General features: G+C 44.2%; 1 long non-coding RNA gene across 2 annotated transcripts in view; it reads left to right on the top strand.

Annotated features, from left to right (window-relative positions):
• The window catches only part of LOC135982295 (uncharacterized), a 65,251-nt gene extending 47,638 nt beyond the window's left edge, over positions 1-17,613 (top strand). The window contains exons 4-5 of one of the 2 annotated variants that reach the window (XR_010599568.1): positions 7,361-7,468; positions 17,071-17,613. This is a non-coding gene — a long non-coding RNA (uncharacterized LOC135982295). Of the gene's footprint in view, positions 1-7,360; positions 7,614-17,070 lie in introns of those variants that run through there. The other variant, XR_010599567.1, reaches the window with a different exon arrangement.
• The last annotated feature ends 1,734 nt before the right edge of the window (positions 17,614-19,347 follow it).

Raw genomic sequence — 19,347 nt, 5'->3', positions numbered from 1 at the left:
GACCTGTTATTAAAACATATAAGGCATACATATCAGCGCTACCTAGTTCTAGAAATAACATGGTTGTAACAACACTGCATAGTTCTAGAAATATAAGACAAATCAAATGTTGTGGGTTTTTTTTTTAAACAAATGGTTTGTGTTTTATAAGAGTTGCTTTTCTACTTCTGCTAAATGGTGACTGGTATCTGACATATAGGCCTTCAAATACTTCCTACCAACAAACATTTCTTGTACTGTTTAGGAAATTTAATGGCAAAACACTTTAACACAGAGCTAAGACTGCCCAATGCTAGCGTATGCTCGTCCCGAACATTGAATTAAGCAAAACTCAAACATCAGAAAACCAGGACATAAAGAGTTAAGGTAAACACCCACACAACCTTAACTCTGCCCTCCGAGCAATGTCCCAATGTGCCTATAACCCACACTCCCACTTTGCCTTTCCACAGGAATGAACAGGCGCTACCTCCACTTGCACTCCACTCAATCACTGACCCTACTCACCCGACAGAATATCATACTTGTAAATTTTAACAACCACTTCATACCCTTTTTACAACCCTTCACATATGCACAAAGGACACCACCAACACCTATGCTTTCCCCTACCCATCATTAAATCCATACTGCTCTCATGTCCCACCTCACTACTGACTCATGGCAAGAAGATCCCAGTGCTTTGCTACTGACACAAGTTGCTATTGAAATGATCCAGACTGGAACCTCAAGATACCCATGCATCTCTTTCCTTTGATAACACACACAGCTCTGTGACACTCCTCAAACTAATCCCCGAGTCTTCTCACATCACAATTACAGCTCTCCCAAGCTGCTTTGACTTACTCCTCCACCATTCAACACAGCTATACCTAACGTCATGAGTGTAGCTGGAGTGCATGCCAGAAGGTATTACCAACTCCAAGGGGACAGAGTTAAGGCTGCGTCGATGTTTACCTTAATTCTGTATTTCCTGATTTTCAGAAAGGTACAAACTATCACCAGGCAAACTTAACTCTTCATTAATGAAGATTTTTGCCATTTAATCTATTTATACTTAATTCACCTGAGTGAACAGAAAAGGATAAGATCAAAGCTAAAGAGAGACTAGGATTTTTGTGTTTTGTTTTTGAAAATTAGTATTGCTTTGATTAAATATGAAGTGGACACAGAGGTCACTAATGCTATGAAATGGTTTCTGACATGTTTAAAAACTGCATATACTTTTCTCTTTAGCGCTCCTGGGCTTCAAGCTGATGTCTTAGCTGATGGTTTTATTCCCGTATCACTACTGGCGCTCAATGGAAAATGTTTGGAAATTAGTATTCATTAGTTCATTTACACTCAACTCCTCCATAACTTGACCTTGACATTCTGTAGGAAATGGCCACAAACTTTCTTTATTCAAATATTCCCAAATATACATCTTTTAAAAGAATTTATGAAAACAAAATAAAAATACTTTATTTTTAAATTATTTTAGATACTGCAGTCCAGTTTTTAATGAAAAAATATTTTAAAATGTCTATGCCTATTTTTACAATAGTGTCTCAACCTATAGCCTGTCATAGAAATGTACAGTAGGCCAAGATTAAAACACCCCCCCCACACACACACACACAAGCACATGACATTATACTGTGTTAGAAGCTAATAATGATGTCAATTGCTGTCCCTCTTTATGAGCTGTGACATACCATACAAAACACTCCATTTATTTCTGGCATTGCCATTTTGTATAAGTGCTAACTTCACTTCTTTTTCATTAGCTGATGCATCAACAAAAGCATGTTGGAAGAGATTCAATAAAACTAATTAATTAGGCTTCCTTTTTAGGCAACAATGGAAACAGGAGCCCCTGGAACTGTCTCTTGGGCAACACTCCAGACAACTGGTATTTTTCTCCTCTTAAAAGCATAATCACCCTGGTCATTATTGCGTCTCTCTGAAGGAGGGAGGGAATGCCTTGTTGAACTTCTCCTCCATCTCCTTGCGACAAGTTTTGCTTGGGCAATGTAATTGTTTCTGGTGGCAACAATATAAAACATGCAGGAGAGTAGTGTCACTTGCACTGTTACTGTATATCAAAGGCAATGCCACTATTTCCAGTAGCAATACAAACCCCGCTATGTATGGGCTTTAGCTCTCGCTTGTAAAAATAGTCCTTTTTGCTTTCCCTCAATCTAGATAGCTTTCTATTTTCTGTAATTTAGTAACAGCTTCACACTTTACACAGATAACGTGCATATTATTGACATTGTTTGAAAAATATATATGGTTCAATGCCACCACCTTTGGGGAATTCTAGAAATAGAAGCATCATAAATGATCATCTTACGCTGCTTTTTGAAGCACTCTGCTTGCGTGCTGAGTGTGCTGGAGTCTGAAAAGTCCTGTCACAAAACTATTGCAGCTTTGAGTTGTCAGCCTCATGGCTCAAGAGCATTCACTCTTAAGAGGTCTTCCTTGTTTATTTACATCCCCGAGGCTGCATTATAAAAGGTCTGTAAATGTATATTACTCATGCACTGGACACCAACACCTATTTCCTTTACTTGTATGAGTAGGAGTTTAGTCCTTCTCCTGCTGATAGTTTTCCCCATTGCCAGCAATGGGAGCAGGATTGGAGCTTAGCTGCACTCAAGCCATGGGGGGGTGTTCGGGCTAGTAAGGAGAGCAGGATCTTCCCTTGAACGTGAATGTAACAGTTCAAAAAGTCTGCTGTTCTGCCTCATGTTCTTCTATTGCCTCAGAAAATTTGTTGAACGGATTTTTCTCCTTTCACTTCCTTTCTCATTCTTAAAGAAAGGAAATCAGCACAGTGGGAAAGCATGGGTAGCATGGGGATGTCAAAAGGGAATTTAAGTTTAAATAATAAATTCTTTTATCAAAATGTTTATAGTTAGGTTTCAGTGTTTCCTTTCTTGTGCTCTTGCAAGGGAGCTGCTGCACAGGGAAATGGACCAGACTGGTCTGTCTGCAGGGGAGTGGTGTCTCCACATGATGTACAGACTGTGCAGATTAGGGTTTCTATGGATATTAGAGAGTATGTGTCAACCACTCTGAGTGCAGTCTCTTTTTTTGGTGTTCCAACTTTCACCAAACTGGCTCTTCTCTATTCAGCTCAAAATTGCCCAGTCCAACAACTTAATATAACATGAATCAAGCAGCTCTCAAGCTCCAGGGCTTGAAGCCTTTATTTTACCTCTTTATTGGTTCCCTAGAGGTAGCCTGGTGTGGGGCTGTTCTCCTCCATTATCCTAGGCCCTCCTGTCTGCCCCTCTCTCTCTCTGTTCTCTTTCCTTTATAGCTGGGCTTGTTTTCCTTATTGGTCCAAGCTGTGGGTGTGGTCTCGATGATTGGCAGTTCTGAGATGTGGTTAGCTGGTTGTCTTGAAGTGGGGGAAGGTTCTTCTCTCTCTTCTGCCTCTTTCTGTATGAAGTTTGTAAGCCCCATTATAGTACGGATAGTCAGACAGCTCTCACATTTTTTTTTGTTGGGGGAGAGGGGCAAAAAAACCTAGAGCCAGCCCTGCAGTTTACTCTGTACATTGTGCTCCACTGGGAAAGGAGCTGGTAGTTTTTGGCAATTTTCTTTATTTCCAAATTCCCCGTTGTGGCATTAATCCCTCATGGAATATGCGGCTGTAGTGGAGGAACCTGTAGTAGCCTGGAATTGAAAGCAGCATTGTTGACTGAATGGAAGAGGGTGCTTGAAGGGCACACAGAGAGACAACTACTCTGCAAGTCTGGTTGCGGATCTGTGGAGTCTGAGCCTTAGTTTTCCTCTGCACTGATTCCAGGCTAGGCAAATACGCCACCTTCTAATTTTATGCTGTACCTCTGAGAGGAGGATGCCGTAGTATAACCAGTGGCAGATTACTGCATGGGCCAATGGGGCCCCAAGGCCCTGCCCCTTCCCCGCCCCTCATCTGAGGCCCTGCCCCCCAGTTCCACCCCTCCTATCATTCGCTCTCCCCCACCCTCATTCACTTTCACCGGGCTGGGGCAGATGGTTGGGGTGCAGGAGGGGGGTAAGGGCTTCAGCTGGGGGTGTGGGCTCTGGGGTGAGGCTGGGGATGAGGGGTTTGGGGTGCAGGAGAGGGCTCTGGGCTGGGGCAGGGGGTTGGGATGCAGGAGGGGGTACAGGCTCTGGACTGGGGGTTCAGCTCTGGGTGGGGCTGAGTGGTTTGAGGTGTAGGAGGGGGGGTCAGAGCTGGGGTAGGTGGTTGGGGTGTGTGGGGGGATGCGGAGTGTGGACTCCGGGAGGCAGTTTGTGTGTGGGAGGGGACTCCGGGTTGGGGCAGGGTGTTGGGGTGGGGCATGGAGTCCTGGTGGCACTTACTGTGGCTCCAAGGAAGTGGCCGCCAGGTCCCTGCAGACCCTAGATGGAGGGGCAGCCAGAGAGGCTCTGCACGCTGCCCTCGTGCCCGCAGGCGCTGCCCCCGCAGCTCCCATTGGTCGCAGTTCCCAGACGACTGCTTCTGGGAGCCGCACGGAGCTAGGGCAGGCAGAGAGCCTGCCTTAGCCCTGGGCCCCTGCTGCACTGACAACCGTATCTTTAACAGCTGCCGACCGGAGCTGCCCACGTCACTTTTCGACTGAGCGTTCCGGTCAAAAACCGGACGCCTGGCAACCCTACCCCTGCTCCTCCTCTCCCACCCTGCCTATCGGCCCTGCTCCTCCACCCTGCTCCTCCTCTTCTCCCTGAGGTCTTGCCCCCTGGCCAGGCTGGAAGATGGATCCTGTGGTAGGGAGAGTGTATTCCCCCTACCCTTCCCCATGGGTAGGTAGGTCAGCCACTCACTGGACCACAGCACAGAGCTTGCATGAGCCACCCCCCCACCACTTGTGCTGAGCTGGCCTGAGCCTCTCCCTTGCCCTGTGCAGAACTGGCCCAAGCCACTCCCCCAGCCTCTCCCCCTCATCCCCCATGCAGGACTGGCCTGAGCACCCTCTCCCTTGCCCCCCAACCCTCCTGCACAGAGCTGGCCCAAGCTCCTCTCCCTTCTCCCCCCAGTCCCTCCACATGGAGCTGGCCTGAGTCTCTCTCCCCTACCACTGGCCTGAGCCTCTCCCTCACCCCACGCGGAGCTGGCCCAAGCCACTCACCCACATCCCCATCCTTCCGTGCGCAGGACTGGCTCGAGCCCTGCCACTCTCACTGCCCCCTCCCGCCCCCTCCCAGTCCCCCGAGCTGGTGATCAGTGGCAAGAGCAAATAGGACAAATGCCCAGTTTGGCAAAAATGTCTGGATGTCTGGGGCCAAAACGGGATGTATAGTCACCCTAGGCCATGGGTCCCCAAAATATTTCAGTCATACCCCCCACTCAGCCCACACACCCCTTGGAGCCAGGGCCGGGGGCCACGGTCGGGAGCTGGGCCGGAGGTGCGGCTGGGGCCGTGGACAGGAGTGGAACCACAGCCAGTAGTGGTGCCACGGCTGGGGCTGAGAGAGGTGCTCCAGCGGGGCCAGAATGGACGGGGGACACAGGAGGGCTGGAAGGCGCTCCCTGCCCATCCCCTGTGGGGGCTGACCCAGGCCCCGCTGCATCCCCCCAAGTGTTCATCCATGCCGCCCTAGGGTGTGGTAAGAGCTGCCCAGACTAATAATACTTATATGGGGTTTCTGTGAGGCTTTATTAAAGCATTCTGATGGATAGTGCTAGAGGACCACAAAGTATTCTTTAAAGTATTCTAGGAATGAGAACAGGATATTAAACAGGTACTATTAGACTCCGGAACATTTGTTTAAGGATAGATTGGCAACATGCAGTGAATGTTGGAGGTGCAAACAGCCACATGCAAACCTTTCACACATCCTCTGTGCCTGTCAAAGAATGTATATGTTCTGAAACACTATATTCAATGCTCTCTCAAAAAATTTGTGATGCTATCTTCTCTCTCCAAGCTTGTGTATTTTAGGGGTGCTGGATGAGTTGGTATTACCAGTTAACTCAATTAAGAAATGGATTCTAGTAACTATTTTAGAGGCCAAAAGAGTTATTTGAGAAAGTGGCAATCTGCAATTCTTTCCTCATACACAGATTGACTTAGTGAGCTCTCTACTACTGCATTAATGGAAAAAAGACTGTCTAATAGAAATGCTTGGAAAAAATATGAGGATGTCTGGTCACACATGAAACTATTGAATACTTTTTCAGTTTAGTATGTATTAGTCCCCGATATTCAGAGGCTATGTTATCTAGTCATTGACCTCTACAGGTAGAAGTGTTTGTTTTTTGTTTTGTTTTTACCCAGGTGTTACAAATAATGAACACTGAATTTTGTTATTTATATGCTATTTACATCTTGTGCATATATTTATATCTATTTATATTGTTTCATTATGTGTTTATATTTTATAGAAAACCAATAACAAGTTTTTAAAAACATATCTAGGAAACCAAACTTTGAACCTTTTTAGAAGTGCACCCATTACTATCAGTTAGTACCATTTGTGTGTATGGATGTTTTGAGATACCGGCACTTGTTAGTTAGGAACTGGACTCAGACCACCAAGTAAATGAAATAAATACATCTCATTTTATATGATTAGCCAAATAGCCTTCTGACAATAACTTTCAGTTGCTGCCAAAGTGAAACCATAAGTGAAAAAGAAAGCTCCCTCTTCTGCTCATTTGGAGTGTATTGTAGAAGTCTGAAATAGTTTGCAAATATGCGTTCCTTAAGCCTCAGTTCAGTTTATGCTGTTACAAGTCATATGTGCTGCTACAACTGTTAGGCATGGTGAGAATGTCAAAGTTGGAGTGCCAGCCTTAGTGTTGATTTTGCTGGCTTTCGTTGATTTGCTCCACAACAGTAATGTAGATTTTTTTTTTAAACGCCTATATGTTTTAGACTATGACTTAGTGTTTCCTTCAATTTATTTTTCTTTGTTAATATAAATCCTTTTTGGGGTTTAATTTAAAACAATTCATAAATCCTAACATAAGTAATTTAGGATTCTTTGAAGGAAATGGTAGCTGTGTTTAATCCTATAATACATTCCTCAATCGTTACAGAGCTTAAAGGGTATAGCAGCCTTAGACAGAAAGCATTACAATGAGTCTGAATAGTACATCTAGGGCAGGGAGAACTGAGAATAGCACAACAGATGGATTAAAAAAAAAGCCCAATAAATATGTATTTAGTTATTTATTACAAAATAAATGATGTATTGACATAGGAAATTACATGATAATTTTCTATTTGAAATGTTACAAAGGTAAATTGGCTTCCATCTTAAAGGTAGCACGGAATAATGGTTTTGTGTTTCTGTCATGACATTTAACTCATTAGCATGCAGGTGCGCTGCCTGGGCTTCATGCAATAACTGTCTTCTTTCACTGTGTTTACAGATAATCCAGCAAGTTTGCAGGCCAAATGGCTTTCTGAATGTGAGCCCACAAAGCATTGAATCAGACGGTGTAGTGCTTCGGAAGATTCCAGCACAGTTCAGCCACAAGGTGAATATCCGTAACAGCATTAAAAGGAACAATGACTCGAAATTGTTCATAATTTATAATCGTAATAATTAATAGTGACTAACACTGCAGTCACTAATTAATTTTTTGCTGCATTTAAAATTAACTCCATTGTCAACAACTGATCCGTGGGTGATAGGGATTAACATTGTACATGTGAGATCCTAGTTTACTAAACACTGTAATTTATTCTGCTTCATGTCTTGTGTTTTGTGTGTGAAATAAGAAGTCCTCTGGTTCCCTTTTGTAGAGGCAGAGGGCTCTTGGCAGAATGGAACCATTGTGATCCTGCTTGTGGGGGCCTCCCCCTGGCTGAGAGATCAAAAGATAAGAGCTCCATGGAGGCTCATGCCATAATATGGTGGTACGGAGTGGAGAGAGGTAGCATTTTGGCCAGTGGACCCACAACTAGTGGAATGAAATGATGGTCGTGTGGTATTGGTCTGGACAAAAAAAAGATCTGGATTCAGATGCTGAGTCTGCTTCAGACTTCCTCTGTGACCTTGGGCAAATCACTTAGGCCCAGATCCTCAAAGTTGTTTAGGTGGCTGACTCCCATTGAAATAATCGATTTAACTGAAATAATTGATTTCAATGGGAGTCAGGTGCCTAAACAACTTTGAGGATCTGGGATTTAGTCTCTCTCTTTGTCAGTTCCCCGTCTGTAAAATGGGGATAATAACTAGGATTGCCAACGTTTCAAAAATAAGGGGCTGTTTTCTTAGCACCCGGGCCCCACCCTTAGGCCAGATGTTGTTGTTGTTATTGTAATTATTATTAACTATTATTATTTATTGTATTTAATAATAAGCAACATTCACCTACATAGAATCACAGAATATCAGGGTTGGAAGGGACCTCAGGAGGTAATCTAGTCCAACCCCCTGCTCAAAGCAGGACCAATTCCCAACTAAATCATCCCAGCCCGGATGGGCTTTGTCAAGCCGGGCCTTAAAAACCTCCAAGGAAGGAGATTCCACCACCTCCCTAGGTAACACATTCCAGTGCTTCACCACCCTCCTAGTGAAATAGTGTTTCCTAATATCCAACCTACTACAACTCCCACTACAACTTGAGACCATTGCTCCTTGTTCTGTCATCTGCCACCACTAAGAACAGCCGAGCTCCATCCTCTTTGGAACCCCCCTTCAGGTAGTTGAAAGCAGCTATCAAATCCCCTCTCATTCTTCTCTTCTGGAAACTAAACAATCCCAGTTCCCTCAGCCTCTCCTCATAAGTCATGCTCCAGACCCCTAATCATTTTTGTTGCCCTCCGCTGGACTCTTTCCAATTTTTCCACATCCTTCTTGTAGTGTGGGGCCCAAAACTGGACACAGTATTCCAGATGAGGCCTCACCAGTGTCGAATAAAGGGGAACGATCACGTTCCTCGATCTGCTGGCAATGCCCCTACTTATACAGCCTAAAATGCCATTAGCCTTCTTGGCAACAAGAGCACACTGTTGACTCATATCCAGCTTCTCGTCCACTGTGACCCCTAGGTCCTTTTCTGCAGAACTGCTACCTAGCCATTCGGTCCCTAGTCTGTAGCAGTGTCATAGAATCATAGAATCATAGAATATCAGAGTTGGAAGGGACCTCAAGAGGTCATCTAGTCCAACCCCCTGCTCAAAGCAGGACCAATTCCCAGCTAAATCATCCCAGCCAGGGCTTTGTCAAGCCGGGCCTTAAAAACCTCCAATGAAGGACACTCCACCACCTCCCTAGGTAACGCATTCCAGTGTTTCACCACCCTCCTAGTGAAATAGTTTTTCCTGATATCCAACCTGGACCTCCCCCACTGCAACTTGAGACCATTACTCCTTGTTCTGTCATCTGCCACCACTGAGAACAGCCAAGCTCCATCCTCTTTGGAACCCCCCTTCAGGTAGTTGAAGGCTGCTATCAAATCCCCCCTCATTCTTCTCTTCTGGAGACTAAACAATCCCAGTTCCCTCAGCCTCTCCTCATAAGTCATGTGCTCCAGACCCCTAATCATTTTTGTTGCCCTCCGCTGGACTCTTTCCAATTTTTCTACATCCTTCTTGTAGTGTGGGGCCCAAAACTGGACACAGTATTCCAGATGAGGCCTCACCAGTGTCGAATAAAGGGGAACGATCACGTTCCTCGATCTGCTGGCAATGCCCCTACTTATACAGCCCAAAATGCCGTTAGCCTTCTTGACAACAAGAGCACACTGTTGACTCATATCCAGCTTCTCGTCCACTGTGACCCCTAGGTCCTTTTCTGCAGAACTGCTGCCTAGCCATTCGGTCCCTAGTCTGTAGCAGTGCATGGGATTCTTCTGTCCTAAGTGCAGGACTCTGCACTTGTCCTTGTTGAACCTCATCAGGTTTTTTTCGGCCCAATCCTCTAATTTGTCTAGGTCCCTCTGTATCCGATCCCTACCCTCTAGTGTATCTACCACACCTCCCAGTTTAGTGTCATCTGCAAACTTGCTGAGAGTGCAGTCCACACCATCCTCCAGATCATTAATAAAGATATTAAACAAAACCGGCCCCAGGACCAACCTTTGGGGCACTCCGCTTGAAACCAGCTGCCAACTAGACATGGAGCCATTGATCACTACCCGTTGAGCCCGACGATCTATCCAGCTTTCTATCCACTTTACAGTCCATTCATCCAGGGGTACTTATTGCTGCTTTTTGCAGCACTCAGCAACTCCTGGACTTGTTGTACAGAGATAAAAAAAAAATAAGGGACGTCCCTTGTAATAAGGGACTGCTGGCAACCCTAATAATAACACTTGCTTTTGCTCACCCTTTGTCTGCCTTGTCTATTTAAATTGTAAGCTTGTCTATGTGGACAGTGCCTAACACAATGAGCTACAATCTTGGTTCAGACTTCTAGGCAGTATGTTTATACAAATAATAAATAAAATTAACCACAAGGAACTACTGGGTAGCTCCTCTGTAGCCTTTCATCACCTCCCCATTCGCATTCAGAATGGGAACAGAAAATGTACAGCTGGTATCCCAGCACCGCAGCAAAAGCTGCACAGACTGGGAGAGGATTCAGTCCCCCCCACTGAGAACCCCTGCAGAAAACTTCTTTCACTTGGACTTTGTGCTGATGTTGAGGATTTGTCCCAATTGTCAAGTCTGCTGTGGAGCTATAAACATTTGCAGTGAACGTGTAACATACTGCAGTGTACAGGACAAAAGAAATGGGGCAGAGAGTCTAGCAAAAAAAAAAAAAAGTGTAACAGTGGTTTTCATGCATGATTTGGTTGGTAAGGTTATCAGAAAAGTCAATACAAGTGTGCTCTGAAAACATAATATTAGTCAAACCTCTTGAGCAAATCCTTTGAAGTTCATTCTAATCTGGCCAGAAAATTTCCATTGCTTCTGAAGGTAGAAACACCTCTTCATGCTGGGTTGTTTTATGAGCCTACCAGTCCAGTAAGCTGTTAGCATTGGTGCTGCTCCCAGATGAAAAGACCTCACATTTGGAAAGGTATACGGGACTTCTCGCCTCTGTAATGTGCCAATTTGGCACTCTTTTAAAGTGGGCGAATGAATCCTCCTCCAGTAAGATTTTAGTGCTCATGAAAGACGCCAGAATGAAAACCCTGGAAGCTGAAGTCCTCTGCTTATCCACACAATATGTACAGTATGGGCAGCAGCAATGCAATCTTCCCATGCAGCCCTGCCTATGTTGTCTCAGAGCACCTCTGTTTGAAGACAGCAGTGACTGAGTAGTTCAGATTCCATTTCTATTCAAGTTTCTCTGCTTTGGTGAAGCTGTCCTTGTGGATCATTGTGATGGGGCTTCCCATGAGGCTGATACCTGACCCATAGAAACTGGAACAAGACAACTAGACAATGCTAAGATGGTAATGACTTTAAAATTGCTACTAGCCTTAGCCATACTTCAGGCCATGAAACTGTAAATGAAAGGATTTGTAGTCAGTCCCTGGAGATGTCCAATTGCCAGATGTAAAAGTTTTAATTAGCTATTGAGCAACCTTTGTAACCTGGAGGGATTACTGAGCAGAAGCAAAACACAGCAACAGGCAGTCATGTCTGTTCAGACAGGGAGAATCTTTATATATTAGCCTGCATCAAAACAAAGAGGAAAACAAAAACTACCTCAGGCTGGGAATCAATCCATCCCTCAGAGTGTAAGGCCCTGATTCAGCAAGGCACGCAAGCCTGTGCCCAACTTTAGATTGACCCATTGACTTCAGTGGCACATGTTTAAGTAGCTTGTTGAACCGGGGCTTAAATACGGGTCCTTGTCTTTCCATCATGCATTGTTAATATTTGTATTATATTAATGCTTAGAGACTGAGGCTGGGGTCCCACTGTACAAGGCACTGTACCGCACAAACTAAGAAAGTCTCTGCCTTGAACAGCTTAAATTAAAGGACACAAAACAAACAGAAGGTGGGAGAAAGCAAATGCCTTTATCCCCATTTATCAGATGGGGAACTGAGACACAGAGAGGTGCAATGACATGAACAGAATGACACAGGAAGTCTGTGGCAGAGCAAGGAAATGAATTCAGTTTAGAACTGAGCAAAATTTTTAATCTCAACCTTTTTATGGCAAAAAATGCAGATTCAGCAACACTGAAACGTTTTGTGAATTCATGTTGATTTTGCAGAGTTGTTCATGTAACTCTCCCATACATCTGTCCTCCCACTCCCCTCAAACTTCTCAAAGTCAAAATGTTTCATTTTGGCATTTTTGACATGAAATGATTTGAGAGTTTGATTTGAATTACTTTTCATTTCAAAATTGTCTTCAATTTTATCGGAAAAATAAAGTTAAAAATTGCTCAATCAAAATGCTTTGACCCAAAATGAAATTTTTTGACTTTTCAATTTGCTAAAAAATTTAAAAAACTTCCATTTTTGTGTTGATCCAAAATTATTTTTTTTTCAGAGTAGCCAGTGAACTGAAAAATCAGTTATTAGGAGATGGGAAGCAGAGCTATTCTGAGTCCTGGTTCTGAGCCATAACCATCTGATCTTCTTTTCCATAGATATTCTCATCCTTCTGTCTATCCAGAAGCTTTTCCTTAAACATGTGAGCCAGAGGAAGGGAAAGGGAAGATGAAGTTTAATCCATTGTGTACTGGGAACCAGAAAATGCTTTTATGCCCTGTCATAGCATTTATATGGAAACTTGAATATTCAAGAGTAAATTAGGTTAAACATATTTTCATATAACAATCTTATGCAAGTTCCACAACCTCCCCCCCCAACTTTTTTTGGTCTATGAATTTAGATAATTGTGATTGATCAAATACTTGCATATCAGCTATAGGGTGACCAGATAACAAGTGTGAAAAATGAGGGGAGGCGGGAGATAATAGGACCCTATATAAGACAAAGCCCCAAATATCAGGACTGTCCCTTTAAAATCGGGACATCTGGTCACCCTAATCAGCTAATCTGTAAGTCCTCTTTTTCACAGCACAGAGATGCAAGTAATAGGTAGCAGACTCACCAAACCAAGCAGTGCTTGAGTAATTAAATGTAAGTCAGAGCAGCAGTAATAAGGAAAAAGAAAACACTGGGTAAGATTTTTGAAAGGAAAAAGGTATAATTACTTCAGCCGAAGGGGAGCAATAACACAGATGCTGAAAGTATATGAGAATTTTATGTGCTTATTGACTCAGTCATTCACAAAAAAAGTCATTATCGTAGCAAATGCCATGACACAATGGTAATCAAGCTACTGTACTGTACCTCTGAGATACAAAGCACCTTTGATTGAAAATCAAAGGCACTTTATAGAATATTTAAAGAAAGTACATTACAGTACGTGTGATAAGGACACACATTCCCTCTTGCTTTTTATAATATCTAAAGTCACTGATTTTTTTTTTAATCTCTTTTTTTCTTGAAAATTACCTATATTCATGCCCATGGAATCTCACTGAGTCAGCCATGAAACTACTGTTAAAGCTGGATGGCATATCCAGACCAGGCATTCCAAACCTCCTCAACATTGCAAAATAAAGTCAGGAAATCACAAAATTCAGGGTGTCTGTGTACCCTTAACTCTGCCCCTTGTAGCAGAACCATACAATCATTATATGTGTTCATACACCATAATTTCTTCAAGATCCCTACTGGACAAAGACTGAAGGACCTCCAACTGGAGCACCTCTGTTAATAGCAGTTGCAAAGTATGCCAGGACAGAGAGAGGATATGTCTACACTGCAATTAAAACCCATGCAAGCTGACTCAGGATTGCGGGGTTTGGGTGTAGAGGTTCAGGCTCAGGCTGCAGTCCAAGCTCTGGGACTCTCCCACCTCATAGGGTCCTAGAGCCCAGGCTTCAGCCTGAGCCCGAAGATCATACAACAATTAAACAGCCTTATAACCCAAGCCCCGGGAGGCTGAGGCAGCTGGCACAGGCCAGCTGTGGGTTTTGAATTTCAGTGTAGACAGACTCTGAGACAGTCTGTCAATTAGGCAGACCTCAGGTCATTTTGGGATAATAGTTTAACACTAATACTTGAAACTCTTCGTGGAAACTCATAGGTAGCCAGTGCTGATCCTTGAGTACAAGTGTTGTGTTCATGCCAAGAAACACCACTTAGTGCAGAATGTAGCAGCTTTCTTATCTTCAGCTTCTGTGCGTATTTCATGGAGAGCGTGAAGCAGTAGTTTAATCGAGAGGCAATAAAGTTTTGGATGTTGGGACCAAAGTCCACACTTGAGAGAAAGTCTCAATCTGCTGGCCACAAGCAGATGGGAAAACAATCATGGTCACATGGTTTTATTGTTTAAAATCAGCTGGGATTCCTTCCAGACCGCCAAATTGTGAACTCTGGTGAGAACTGACAGACCAAATGCCAGTTAGGGGAGTTTTAATGCCTTCTCTGTCCTCTCTTATTGGCTTTTTCTTCCAAACCACCATAATCACCTCAGTCTTAACTGGATGTGAAAAATGATCTCTGAAGGTGAAAAGCTAGTGAATTAATCTATTGTGCCACTAGGAGCCAAATTACGGGTATCTGAGTCTAATTGTCTGTCCATTAAAAGGTCAGTGATGTATTTTAAATTTGCTCAAGCATTAGAAAAAGCAAAAACCCTGTTGTACATAGCAGTTTACCCAGCTTCATGTACAAGGGGGAGTAAAAAAAATAGTGTTACTATAGCTCCATGTTTTCAATTTAGAAGTCAGCTGCAGATGCTTACACATCTTTATCTGTAGAGGTATGTTACTTTCCCAACTGGCATGATATGGAAGCAGAAGATCATGTAGCCATAGCTCTTAGCAAGGGCCATAGTGGCTAAACTTCATGGCCTTTACAAGTCATAATCATATACTCTTTGGATGTAATGGCAATACCTAATGACTAAAATCATTTTTATCTTGGTCATAAAAATGGTATGCTGTTTATTAGATCATTTTAAAGTGCAGTAGGTTATTCAGTCACAAGGGTGCAGAGCAGGCATGGAACAGATTTTTTTTTTTTTAATATATCAATTTTAACATCTCCTGTATCTATGAATAACAGGTTCTCAGGTGAACTGCTGAGTATGTCACAGTAGGCCCAGTGGAGTTAAGTGTGGAAAGTCAGTCTGAGCACACGCTGTAATGGATTTGACCTCAAAGAGCACTACAAAAAGAAATTGCAGATAACCATCTGAACTGACTTGTGAAGCTTGTAGCTCTGACTCCCTGGATAGAAAAAGAAAACAGACTGAAGTGAACAAATCAGAACTATGTGAACGAATATAGGCTTAATTTTTGAAATGACTATAGTAAAAGGAAAAAAAATACATATAAGAATTGTACATGTTCCCCTACTTGATTCCCAGCAGAAGTAACATGTATACATTTCCAGAAAGACAAATATGTAAGTAATCATATACACTAAATAAACATTTGACATGTTAAATTTAATAATAGCATAATATATAAAGGCAGGGCAGGCAAGATTCTGAACCCCTTCCCTTGGTGAGCGTTTACTCCCATGAATGGGCTCATTGCATAGCAGTTCCTCCTCTTAGTTCCAAAGCGAGTAAAGGTTTCACAATCTGGCCCTGTATCAATATATCTTTAAGTATTAATAGGTGTGTACGAAGATGACAAGTACAAACACATCAGACAATAACCAATTACAGATACATTTATTATTTGTATTCTAATAGAGGCTAGAGGTCCCAGCTAAGATCAGGGCCCCATTGTGTTAGGCACAGGACAAACATATAGTGAGATAGCTCTGCCCTTGAAGAGCTTATGGCCTGAATTGACAAGCCAGACAAAGGACAGGAAGGGAAACCGAGGCACAGGGAGTCAAAATGACTTACCCCCGGTCACATAGCTGGTCAATGGCAGATCTAGGAATAGAACCCAGGTCTCCTAAATCCCAGAGTAGTGCCCCACAACACCACCCGTGCTGTATCCATGGTAGTTGTGGAGTGCCACTGTGTGTGTGTGTGTGTGTGTGTGTGTGTGTGTGTGTGTGTCATGGATTTACACCCCCCCCTGTTCCTCTCTCCAGTGCCCCCACCCACTAACAATTTGATCCCCTTTGGCCTATGAACTCCTACACCCACCCCTCCCAGGAGCTTCTCCTCTTGAGAGAGCCCTGCCATTGTTCCCTCCCAGAAGCCCCTGCCTCTCCCACCCTACTTCTTAGCTTACCCGTCCCTGCTGGCAAGCCTCACCCTTTGGTGACTGCTCAGTCCTGCTTCACAGCTGGCTCTGTGACACTGGGAGGAGCCGCTGCAGTTTTGGCAGCGGGCAGGTGAGGTTCTGGGAGATGACACCTGGGAGATGACATGCTGAGCACAAGGAGGGAGAGCTGGGTGCCAGGTGCAGCATGCTTCCAGCTCTGATGTGCACAGCCACATGTGCATGCAGCAAGAAAACCTGGCAAATTACATCTTTTGACTGGCAACTGGCAAGAAAAGAGTTAAAAATGGCCAGGCTGATCAAAAACCAGTCGAGTGGCAATTCTATTTTCCATGTATCTGCTTAAAAGCGGTTGGGCCATGGCTCAGATGCCACCCCCACCCCCCTGCTCTGCAGACTATGGTGTCCATTTCTTATTTTAAAGGAGGAGCTTGCTCCTCACTTATTCTGCCCATAGTATTTTTATTCGCAGGACAAGGTACTAGAGCAGTTTGGCTGGGATCAGAGACAGCTATGATCAAGTGCTACTTGTTTTCTGCCTGTTGTGTTTATAAGCGCGCATGCACACACACGATACAATAAATGCTCTTGTACACTGCTCTACAAAACACCAAGCCAAAGTCAAAATAAACCCTTAAAGAGAATCTAGACAGTCATGTATTTAGTTTTGATTTATTAAAATAGTTTTCAGACCGTAGTCTTATTTGTCCTGTGAGAGCTGCACTCTCCAGTAATGAGAGCATTGAATTTTCATGTGAGGCATTTTAGAGAGCATTTTTTTCCCCTACCTCCAACAGTGTGACAGGAATTTGTTCTCGTGTGATGATGTGCATGTTATTATAGCTGCTGTGCTAAACATATATTTATGAGCATGGCTGGCACCAACACTCTGCCTTGTATTTTGTTGATGTTACAAACGTCTCTAGGACATTATAATATTTTTTTTTGTGATTCTAGTCCACTGAGACGGAATAAGTCATGCCTCCTCCCTCTGGGCTGGCCCTTCCCGTATTATCCTCTTGCTCTTCCCTTTCCTGAAGCTGTGATGCCAGGTCCCAAGCCAGCCTCGGGTGTTACAGGTATGATGTCAGAGGGGAAAAAAATTAAAACTGTGGTACTGTTGTCAGAGCATGAAGCCATAAGCCAAAGCATCAGAGAGCTATTGTCCTTCAGCCAAAATAATTTACTTTCATTGACATTAGTTTTTTGGGCCCAGTCCTGTGAACCCTTACATGGGTAAGTAGCAGCTATGGGGATAATTTCACCAAAGTGAAAGAAAATGGACTTCTAAGCACACATAAGCGTTAGTCAGATTCAGCACTGTATTTTAGTGAAGTACTCCATCAAAGATTTTTATTTTCTCTTTCACGAGGCTCTCATCTTCCAAATTAGAGGGGAGGGAGTTAAGGGGAAAGGCAATTTTTAGTGGCTTTTAATTTGGTGTGACTTTTCCATACTGTTTTCCTAGCAATCCCACTGTTTTCACTGGGGCTGTGTGAAATAAAGCAACACAATCTGAAAACTGCAAAACTTGAGATTTTTGCATTGATTTTCATTTGCAATGAAACTTCCACAAGAAAGAAGGTTCATCTTCAAGTAGTGACACTCTGGCTGCACATATGGGCCATGCGCTCTTGATTGGAGATTTTCAAAATCAGTATCCGTTCAGCCTGCTCATGCGCCATGGTATTCTCCTGCCCCGCGCCGAGGCTATACCAGATGAACCACCCCCTCAGTTCCTTGTCAACCACCTTAGCTTGAGACAGAGCTAGAGTGTCCGTTTCTTGCCTACGTTGGCAGTTACAGAGCTTCTCTTTAGATTTTGGTTTGTTAGTTGTTGTTAGTTTAGTGTTGTTTTACAAAAACAAACAAAAAAATCTTAATTTTCCCTGTGAGGGGCATGCCAGGTTCACTGGGGTTTAAATACTGCCTTTTGTGTAAAAAGGCCATCCCAGTTAGTGATGGACACTCCAAGTGCATTTGCTGCTAGGCAAGTTGCCTGTACTGCGGAAGTGCAACTTCTGTCAAGCTCTGAAATATAAGGCTCAGAAGAACCGAGAAGTCAAATGTTGACGACTCATAATGGAGCGTTCCCTCCACACTGCTTCGGACTAGGTCAGGACCGCCCTGGACATCAGTCTCTGGGAGTTTCTAGCACCCCTTCCACCTCGGTGCAACATTCTCCGAAGAATGAAAAATTCTTGGAGCCCTCCCCCAAATCCTCTCCGAAGAGGAGATCTAGTTCCCCTCCTAAGGATTTTCCCTCACAAAGACCTCGGTGTCCAGCCAAATCAATAACTTTCAAGGTTCTGTACCTTAGAGGGAAAAGACTCCTCCAGTAAAGGGCACATGAGAAAACATGACTGTAAGTCTAAACAGAGCTCCGGGAAGACCCTGGGGTGTGTGTGTGTGTGTGTGTGTGTGTGTGTGTGTGTGCGCGCCCTGATGGGGACAGCACCAAACATAGAAGATTGGTACGGTCAACTGTGATTCCTCTCTTAATGACCTTACCAAGTTTTGTGATACCATATAAGACTCCAGCCTCCCTCCAACCAGCACTGACAGTAACTGTAACCACTGATGCCTCTCTGTTGGATTGAGGGGGGTGCACCTTGGCTCTCTGACAGCAAAGGCCACCTTCGTATCAACCTTCTGTAGCTCAGAGCGGTCAGAAATTCCTGCCCTCATTTCCTTCCTCTCATCAGACACAGATCCATCAAGGTCATGACAGACAACATGACCTGCAAGATTTATATCAATCAGCAAGGAGTGGTGAGAGCCCCTTCCCTCTGCACCAAGGCAATAAAGTCGTGGAATTCGAGCATAAAGCATCACATAAGGATCTCTGCAATGTGTAACCCCTAAGGGGATTACCTAGATTCTTGGGGCTCTGTGTGCTGGTAGCTCAGAGAGAGGTAGGGTTGCCAACTTTCTAATAGCACAAAACTGAACGCCTTCGCCCCTTCCCCGAGGCCACGTCTCTGCTCACTCCAGCCCCCCTCCCTCTGTTGCTCACTCTCCCCACCCTCACTCACTTGCTCATTTTCACTAGGCTGGGGCAGGAGGTTGGGGTGCGGGAGTGGGTGAGAGCTCTGGCTGGGGTGCGGGCTCCAATATGGGGCCAGAAATGGGTCTGGGAGGGGGCTCCGGGCTGGGGCAGGGGGCTAGGGTGCATGGGTGGGGGTGAGGGCTCCGACTGAGGGTGCAGACTCTGGGGTGGGGCTGGGGATGCAG

The sequence above is a fragment of the Chrysemys picta genome, chromosome 3 (assembly GCF_011386835.1).
Source record: "Chrysemys picta bellii isolate R12L10 chromosome 3, ASM1138683v2, whole genome shotgun sequence".
Lineage (NCBI taxonomy): Eukaryota > Metazoa > Chordata > Testudines > Emydidae > Chrysemys > Chrysemys picta.
Note: the sequence above shows the minus strand (reverse complement) of the source record. Positions and strands in the feature narration are given on the sequence as shown.